This window comes from Crotalus tigris, unplaced genomic scaffold (genome assembly GCF_016545835.1).
Source record: "Crotalus tigris isolate CLP2741 ecotype Arizona unplaced genomic scaffold, ASM1654583v1 scf7180000017601.7605149639:7615979, whole genome shotgun sequence".
In the NCBI taxonomy this organism is placed as follows: Eukaryota; Metazoa; Chordata; class Lepidosauria; order Squamata; family Viperidae; genus Crotalus; species Crotalus tigris.
This window is the reverse complement of record NW_024096505.1, coordinates 596696-606879: the sequence shown is the minus strand read 5'-3', so window position 1 is coordinate 606879 and position 10184 is coordinate 596696. Positions and strand designations below refer to the sequence as shown.

Here is a 10184-nt window from a genome sequence, read left to right as displayed (position 1 = left end):
AGTGCAGGAGGAAAAAAAACATATTCACCAGTGGTCCCCAACCTTTCTGGCTTTGTGGACCGGTGGGGGTGAGAAGAAATGGTTTCATATGACCGGCAGATGCATGCGCTTGAGCACACAATTCCATTTACACAAGTGGTGAGCACTCTCACTTGTGTGTGAAGCTCCATTTGTGTGAGTGGCAGGCACCCGCCATTCACACAAATGGAGCTTCACGCACACATGTGAGTGCCCACTGCTTGTGCAAATGGAGCTATACACACATGCTCGCCCACTTGGATGGCCCAGGGGTTGTGGACCCTAATTTAGAGAAAGGCCAAGCTTAGCCTTGTAACTCAGAGATTTTATCCACTTTCCAGCCTTAGGTATTGGTGGGGGTGTTTCTGCACAAGTGGCTGGCAGGCACATGCACACGCGCGCAGCTCCATTTGCACAAGCAGCATGCACATGTTCTTGCCACTCATGCAAGTGGAGCTCGTATGTGCATGTGCTCGCCTGCTGCTCATGCAAGTGGGGATGTGCACTCATGCTCACCTGCTGTTTCGGCCCAGAGGCTGGGAATCCCTGATATACACACAGAAATTAAGATTACTTAAAGTTGTACATTAGACCATATTAGTCTGTCTATCTGACTTCCTCTTCTTTCCTGAGACAAGAGATATTTGGTTATATTTTTGCTGGCCTTGAGTGGTATCTGAACTACATTGACACAAGGGATTTTTCTAATCAGGATTCTTCCAACCTGCTTCACAAGCTTTATATTTCTAAGTATAGTGAGTGACCAGGATAGTTTCTGTGTTAAAATTAAAGTGTTAACAGTACAGTCAAAGACAATCTGACTAGGCACTGTGTACTCAAGAATTGAACTCTTAACAATTCAGTTTTGAGGACAGCTTTAAGACGCAGCCATGAAACAATTCTCTTTCAAGGAAACTTGAAATTACCTTCCTTTTTAATCAGGCTTTCATATTCTTACAGACCCTCTCCTTTATACTGAGCCGTTGGTAAACATGCTTTCCAAACAGAAACTTTGAGAGTCTCAGTGCAACATAGATATTGAATGAGGATTGTATATTTAATGTAAGTTGTAACAACTTGTTATAAATGTTCTAACAGTAAAACTATTTTAGAAAACGAGACATTGGTTAATGATTACTTACTGGTCATGGTTACTTAACAAAATGTCCAATGCATTCTCCTAAATGCTTGGGAGTGTTTGTATTATTCTCATAGTTTACATGTCTGCTTGTAAAATCAAATTGTTTTCAAGAATCATGATTGCTATATAACATTCTTAGATTAAAGACTGGGTTTCTTTGCTCCCCTGTGGGTGGGTATACTGGTATTATGGTACAAGTAAAACTGATTTTATTCAGGGAAACAATGTATACGTCCTATGTTTATCTTAAATCAGGAAATTACTTTCCTGACATGGATTTTCTGAGCACAGTGGAGCTTTTAGTTTATACTGAAAAGTAGTGTGGCCAATGAGAATATGCATGGCTAACTCTGCTTGGAGGATGACATGCATACTGTTTTATCAATGTCCTGAGCCAATGTGATGAATCTGCTTGAGGAGTTATTCCATATAAATAGAATTTTTTAGAGGGATGGAAATGCTGATTGGCCAAGCTTTGCATTAACATTAAGACAACTCTGCTCATATTAGAGTGTCTCCCTTCAGCTTGAATCAATCTGTGTTGTCAAAAAATGTTCCAAGCACATATTTTAGGAGACATGTTTAGACCAATGGATTTCCTTTGACTCCTTCATACTTTTGTTATACTTGAACAAAGCTATGGCATAATTTAAGAGATTAGCTTCATGGAAAATACATTTCAGTTGTGCAGTTTGCAAAATGGTGAACTATGCACAAATTGAACAACTTTATTTATAGTCATTTATAACCAATATATCATGTGAGATATCTCATGATTCTGGTATTAAATTTAGTCCCAGGCTGAAAATAATTAGATAATTGATCAACATTCTTCTACTGACTATATTTGCAGAGAATAGACTAAATTTAGAAAACACCTAACCACAATAAGTATCTGGAGATCTACCACAGAGTCTTGGGAAATATTCTAGTGTGATCTTAGAATGATAGTACTAATGATTCCACAAAAGCACTAATTTCTTGTATATACTTTCACATTTAATAAATCAAAATAGCCTATTTTGTCAAAAGCCATTGACCATAGCTTCCCTCTCAAATTAAAACCCACCTTCTTCTTCAATTTTGCCTTAATGAACCAATACTGAATACCAACATAATTATGTTAGTATTCCTCAGGAAAAAAAAACAAGTAGTTATATAACCAAAATAGTATCAACCAAGCCCAGACAGCAAAGCGATATTGGAAGAGAAGAAGTGATAGAGGGAGTTGAGGTTGCCAGAACTTTGGGTGAAAGTGACCAGGTCATACTGGAATTTAATATAATTTAATATAATAAGTGTTTAATATAAACACTAGCAATAGAAAACAACCCAACCAGGGTCTTAAACTTCAAAAGAGCTGACTTTAACAAATTCAGAGAGAACCTAGGAAAGATTCCATGGATAAAAATCTTAAAGGGGAAAATAATCCAAGAAGTGTGGGAAACTCTGAAAAATGTGATCATAAAAGCCCAGACCAACACAATAGCACTGAAAAAGAAAAACAAGAAATTCAAGAAGAAACCACCATGGCTGCACAAAGATTTCTCTGACAAACTGAAAGACAAAAAGGACAAATATAAAAAATGGAAAAAGGGGCACATAACTAAGGCTGATTATCAACAGACAGCCAGAACATGTAAAGATGAAGTCAGGAAAGCAAAGGCTCAGAACGAACAAAAACGTGCAACTGAAATCAAGGATAATAAAAAAAAGTTTCTTCCAACATATTAACAACAATAAAAAAAGTCAAGGAAACTGTAGATCCACTAAAGAGAGAAGATGGCAAGGAAATGACAGGCAACAGGGAGAAAGCAGAGCTACTCAACTCATTCTTTGCATTAGTCTTCACACAAAAAGAAACTATAGCCCAACATACCAAAAAAACCACTACAAAAGACAAACTAGAAACAAAAATTAAAATAAGCAAGAAAATGGTAACAGAACACGTATCTAATTTTGACGATATAAATTGCCGGGACCCGACAGATTACATCCCAGAGTTCTGAAAGATCTGGCAGATGTTATCTCAGAACCATTGCACCATATCTTTCATAAATCCTGGAACACCAGGGAAGTACCTGAGGAAGTACCTGATGTGGTTCCCATCTTTAAGAAAGGGAAAAAAATGGACCTAGGAAACTACAGACCAATCAGTTTAACATCAATACCTGGGGAGATCCTAGAAAAGATAATCAAAAAACAGATCTGCGATTACAAGCAAACAAAGTTATAACTAGTAGCCAGCATGAGTTTGTTAAAAACAGATCATGACAAACCAATCTTATTTCATTCTTTAATAAAGTGACTAAACGAGTAGACCAGCAAAATGCTATGGATGTAGTATACTTAGATTTCAGTAAGGCATTTGATAAAGTAGACCACAGCCTATTCCTTGGTAAGCTAGAAAAATGTGGAATAGACATCACCACCAGATGGATCTGTAGCTGGCTGGCAAACCGTACTCAACAAGTAGTCCTCAATGGCACTACATCCACATGGAGAGAAGTAAGCAGTGGGATACCACAAGGTTCCGTCTCAGGCCCAGTACTTTTCAATATCTTCATCAATGACTTAGATGAGGGAATTGAAGGGGAACTCATCAAATTTGCAGATGACACTAAACTGGCAGGAATAGCCACACCCCAGAAGACAAACTCAGATTCCAAAAAGATCTTGACAAACTTGAACAATGGGCCCTATCCAACAAAATGTGGAGAAAAGCGAAGTCTTACAATTAGGCAGGAAAAATCAAAGGTACAAATACAGATTAAGTGAGATCTGGCTTAAAAACAGTAACTGTGAGAGGGACTTTGGAGTCCTAGTGAACGATCACTTGACTATGAGCCAGCAGTATGCAGCAGCAGCCAAAAAAGCTAATACAATCCTGGGTTGTATAAACAGAGGCATAGAATCAAGAACACGCAAAGTATTAGTACCGCTTTATAAAACCCTAGTAAGACCACACCTGGAATACTGCAGCCAGTTTTGGTGACCATATCACAAAAAAGATGTTGAGAGTCTGGAAAAAATTCAGAGAAGAGCAACTAAGATGATCCAAGGCCTGGAGATTAAAACATACGAAGAACAGCTGCAGGAATTGGGTTTGGCTAGTCTAAAGAAAAGAAGATATAGGGGAGACATGATATTCAATGAATATTCAATATTCATTTCATAGAAGAAAAATTAATTGTCAGGATGTCAAAAAGCAGATTATACTACTACAGAATTGCCTTATCTAATTATATGAGGACTGAATGTTTACCAGTAAATAATGCTTAAGAAAAAATAACTTACTGATCATATATTAAAAATTCTGTACCAGATTCAAGTGTTTTCATGATTCAAATATATTTGTTGCTGTTGGGGTAGTATGCCACTTTGGAACTGTCAAAGCTATTGTATACATAAATGTGCTTAATTTTTTATCTTGATGTTGCCATTTACTTTAAAAGTAAATCAAGCAAAATGGCTATTGCACGCAGTACTTTGACCAAAGCCACATTCTTTGTTTCAAGGCTCTTAGCTGTACATATCATGAAATAATCAATGGGTAACTTTAGTTTCAAGAAATTTTTGGAAAAAAAAAAGAAAGAAACATTGAATGTTTATATTTAACAACTTACTTATTACCACAAAACCCAAAAATGCATTTATTTATTTTTAAAAAGATCTAGAGTATGTTTGAACCTTTATGACTAAGGGATATTTCCTCAAATGTAATTAAGATTTCCTTGGTCATTTATAGCCATAACCACAAAGTTAAACTGTCCCTTCTGTTCTTGGGAATTTCATGTTTGAAAAATGCACTGAACTTCAGTTCCTGCCAAACACAGAGATAGTCAGTCCAGTTCGAAGCCACAGCCCAGGTAGGTGACTAAGTGCTTAGTCATATAAACAGAAAATACTCATGCTGTATTACTAATTGTTATCTTTCAGTCCAGTATTAGATTGCTTCCTTTTATGACCAGACTCCAGAACACTTCAGCACTGTTATACAAAGTGAAGTCTATTCATTTTATTCAGAAATACCAAGCACAGAAATCCTGCCATTAAAAACGTGCTTTGCTTTAAATGAAAACTCCACAAAGCTCTGGAACAGTGTTTTTAGGGAGTTTAGAATAGAGATTTCAACTAAGGCAGTTTTTTATTTACTGTGAAATTTTATAAATTTTATAAGAGATCTGAGAGTAATGTATTCTCAATTTGTATGAAATAATGAAACAAAATTGCAATAAAAGTAATTATGTAGTGAAATATGGAACTCTATAAAGTGGAAATATTAACATTTGGTGTCTATATTATTAGTCAAGTACGATTTTGTTCTCTTCTTTTCCAGGTATTAAATACTGAGTAAGGAAAAATAATCTATCAGAAAACAAGAAATTATGATGCCTGTTGAAAATTTTTAATTTAAAAATGAAGAAGAAAGCTACCTTTCCATCACTTAGATTTCCAAGGCTGGACCAGCAGGTTAAATTTAGTAATAACTTCTTTGTAATAGCTTTTGTTTAAGAGGAAAGAGAAATATAGTCAAACAAGTGTCATTCTTAAGAGATAATTTCAGTCCCAGCATGAGTTGAGCTACTTACTGTACTAAATAACGAGCATCACAAAGAAAGAAATGAAAATAAAAAATTACAATCTTATTTTCATTTTAAATAAAATAACTTATTATCTGGTTAGTAGTATAATTGTGTGTGTGTGTGTGTGTGTTCATTCATTCTTTTCTTTTATAGCATATACCAGTAGGCTGTGTAAATAGACGAGGAAGAGGTTTTTTTCGTTGCAGTGAGTAAATTCTTTTAAGAACCTCAAAGGAAAACAAAACAAGTAAATGTGTGTTTTGATCATGAAGCTGAACTCATCACCCAAAAATACTCTCCTTCTACCCTATGATGGAGCAGAAAAAACACATGTCTAGACATGAAGCCTATCTAATACCTGATCCAATAACTATCTTTGCCAAGCTTAACCAAAGTGCTGAAGTAACATAGCCAAGTAGCAGGAAAGGAAAATTTTGGAATCCTTGACACTACTAAATCAAAACTTAGCAAGTTGAGGGGAAATAGACTGCTTTTGGCACAGGCACACATAATTAAGTCCTCTCAGCAGTCAAAACCAAAATGCTGCAGACTTTTCTTTTACCTTTTACTTTTATAAGATTTATCAGGTTGAATTGTTCTTTCCTTCCATCCGGCTCCCCATCCTAACATTGTTAGAAACGTTAAGCCAAGAAAAGTATTCTACTGACATAATAGTTTTCATTCTTGGCTTCAGTTAAATTTTAAAGTGAAAATTTACGAAGTTTTGGCAAGATAAATAAATGCCTAGGACCTGGCCATGAAATACTGAAGTCAGAGGATGAAGGGCAATATATCTGGGGATTAAATAAGAGCCCTTGATAAATGAGAAACCCAAGAAAAATCAGCTGATTGAGAACGTTTTAATCTTTTCTTTTCTTATTGCCTTTCTTCTATCTACACTTGCTGCTTCCCAGCACATTTAGACAAAAGACACAAAATGCAACAGGAATGAATCCTAATAATCCTACAGCAGTGCATGTAATCGATCAACCTCCACCTTGTCTTTTCATTACCATGAACAAAATAATTAATGACATTGAAACACGTACATTCAATCTCTATTTTTATTTGTAAAATTTATTAGCCACCCATCTCACCACAAGCGACTCTGGGCGGCTTACAATATTAATATATCACAATACAATACCCCCTGCAAGTGTCGGGAGAGGAAATAGGTTGCCAGCAGAGCTAGCTCAGATTTCAAGTGCAGAGGTTTCCCTGCACGGAGGAGAAAGGCTGCTTTATTGGTGAATTAAATGTTTCTTTGCAAAGCATAAGGGAGAGCCTTGGGAGGACTAAAGCAGGTGGGCTTGTGCCTCCACTAGGCCTTCTAGGTCATCCTTGAGGCATCCTCTGCGCACTTAATGACTGGCACATTTGTTTAATGAATGCATTGGGGAAAGCAGGGATGGGAGAGTCATTGACGATGTTCATTTAAATTTTTTTCGGAATTACTGTCATAACTTGAGGACTACCAATAGAGATGAAACTTTTCCCTGGTCTGTATTCACAAGCAGACTCAGGTAGGGCACATAAGTAGATTTATTGCATAAAGTTAAAAAGCATGCATACAAGAAGCTCTCCATCTAACATACAAAGCAATCTTGTTATTTATTTAGGTTACTCCCAAGATTCAAATCCTGCATTTCTCCCTCCTGTTGTTTTTTGTGGCCTTGAGCATTTTCTGCCATTCATCTCTTCTTTACAAAACAGTTTTCTCTGGCATGAGAATGAGAGATTCCATCTCACCAGCTTCAGACTTTCTTCATTGTGTATTGCTTGGTGCAGCTTCTTACACAAAAATATTTTGAAGAGCCATTTGTCTAATAGGCAAAAGGAAGTTAGAGATCACTTCAGCAAGCAACTCTGCTAGAATTTCCATAATTACAGCAGTACTGGAATCATAAAAATCACAACAGAATCTTATAAAGCTGTCTTTATATGACATATTAGCAATGCATTGTGAGAATTCTTTATTTTTCTTGAGCCTGATTAATTAATTAATTAATTAATTAATCAGGCTAAAAATTCCATATATGGTTCCTTGTAGATCTATTTAGGATATTGCATTAACAAAGAACATATCTCAGTCAGTGGGTTCACCTATATTGTTAAGCTATAATGTGATAAACTATGATTTGTTGAATAAGCTATAGTTGGCTATGGAATACCGTTTGAAAAATGCTGTTGTAGAGCAATATCTGAATCCAGCAATATTGAAAAAAATTTAATGCTCATGTTAGAGAACTGAGATCCTAGATTTTGTTGGAATTTTTCTGCCAGTTATTCAAGGTTTTGATGATATCATTCAAATAAATAGTTGTTTATAAGGAAAAATTTGCAATATTTTTATTGCTTGACTGGCAAAAAAAAAATACTGAGGACCATCTCATCTCATTCATCACCATTTATTTATTAAGCTCTGCCTTATTTTGTTTATAGCAATATTCCCAATTTGATTTCAAATATCATCTGACAATACTTGGGGACCATTTTCAAGTTACAAATTAAAAGAACATATTGAAGATTAAAATGAATTACATCTGACAAGAGCTAAATAAGGGAAATAAGTGAGCAAGTAACTGAGACAGGAGCTTTGTTTTAGAAGAATACAATTCCTTAAAGTAATACTGATTTTTATCATTGTTATGGATTATGGCCAATCTATTTGGACCTCTATATAGCATTTAAAATAAAATATTCATTTATAGCATGCTATTATGAGGGCCAAACAGTGGCTGAATTTAAATTAACATTTGATAACTATTGTCATAACACGGTAACTGCATGGGAAACCCATAATCTGAAACAGCATGACCATTCCTTAGTTTTATATCAACTAAACAGAAAACAACAATGAAGCATATGCAGTCCTCCACATATGACTAGAATTGAGTCCAAAATTTTCATGCAAAGCAAGACAGTTGTTAAGTGAACTTTGTCCCATTTTACGAGTTTTAGTGCCACATTGGTTAAGTGAATCACTACAGTTGTTAAGTTAGTAACTTCCCCATTGACTTTGCTTGTCAGAAGTTCGCAAAAGGGGATCACATGACCCTGGAGGACTGCAACCATCACAAATACATGCCATTCACTGACTCTCTGAATTTTGATTATGTGACCACAGGGATGTTGCAACAGTCTTAAGTGTGAAAAATGGTCATAAGTCACTTTTTTCAGTGCCCTTGTAACTTTGAATGGTCACTAAATGAACAGGTTGTAAGTTGAGGACCACCTGTACAGATAATTGCTGAAGGGCTAACAGCTATGAACAAGCACAGACTTCAGAAATTGTCAATCTTATTTTCTAAGTAAATTCACTTCAGATTTAAGTCTGGAATCCCTCAGTAGTTCATAATTGTTTATGGCAATCTGAAGACAGCAATACTTAAAGATTAATGCTAATGAAAAATATACTTTAGTCTAAACCTGTAGAATAGTTCACAGAAATATTATTGTCAACGCTGCTAACATCGGATGTTCTTGCTTTGACAATGGATGAAAATGCAGCCATTTTCTCTATGCTTTTAGAATTAGTTGGTGCTGGGAGGGGGGATTGGAATGAGAGTTCAGTTAGTCATAATAATAATAACTCTGCCATGGGAATCCAAGGACAAACTGGGTCCAGAGCTGATAACGTTTTGGCGGGCTAGAGAGCTGGAGAGAAAGCCCGTGCTTCAAGCTAATTGGGGAATGTGATTTATGACTGTTTATTGGAGGAGGGAATTACACTCTGTTACTTTGTATCCAGGGGAGGGGAATTTAGTTTTTGGGTTCAACTATGTAGTGCCGATACTTTGTTTCCCAAATAGAGGATTCTTTAAGGAAAACAATGCCTCGAAGTTCTTTTGAAGAGTTTCATCTGTCGGAACCATGGCAATTATATCCTATCCACTAAAATTAAAATTGCTTTGGCCATGTTTAGCTTCCCAGTAAAGAGAACATAATTTGGCAGTGAACAAGACTGCATTTCTTTCATAAGAAAGCACTAATTGCTGCAGAGGATGGAGATTAAACACTACACATGTTCTTGGTAAATATGCATCATCTAGATCTAATCTATTGTCTAGAGATGGGAGTAGTTTGTTTTGTTTTAGAGACATACTGCTTACAGAAATATTAGAATGACAGTACTAGAAGAGATCTTGACTTAGGTCATCTTAATTAACTCACATGCCCAATACAATGGTTAAAAGATGGTTTGTATTGCCACGTATTTTAGTCCTGAAAAATTCTCTGTTGAACAGTTTGGTCTCCAGAACGAGGTTCCAGTAGGGCTTTGCTCCAACATACACTTTCCCTCCTCTTTAAGTTGGCTTTGGGCAATAGCTGTATTTGTCATTTAGCTCCATGCCAAATACTAATTTTCAGTTTGTCATCTTTGACTCACAGGAGCTCTTTCCTCTATGAAAAGGATGCAACTTCCAGCTGACCATGGA

At 36.0% G+C, this 10184-nt stretch overlaps 1 long non-coding RNA gene across 1 annotated transcript; it reads left to right on the top strand.

Annotated features, from left to right (window-relative positions):
* Nucleotides 1–999: 999 nt before the first annotated feature.
* LOC120319419 lies at nt 1000–5847 on the top strand. Its single transcript, XR_005559758.1, has 3 exons — nt 1000–1080; nt 4908–5028; nt 5499–5847. It is a non-coding gene; the product is annotated as an uncharacterized LOC120319419 (long non-coding RNA).
* The last annotated feature ends 4337 nt before the right edge of the window (nt 5848–10184 follow it).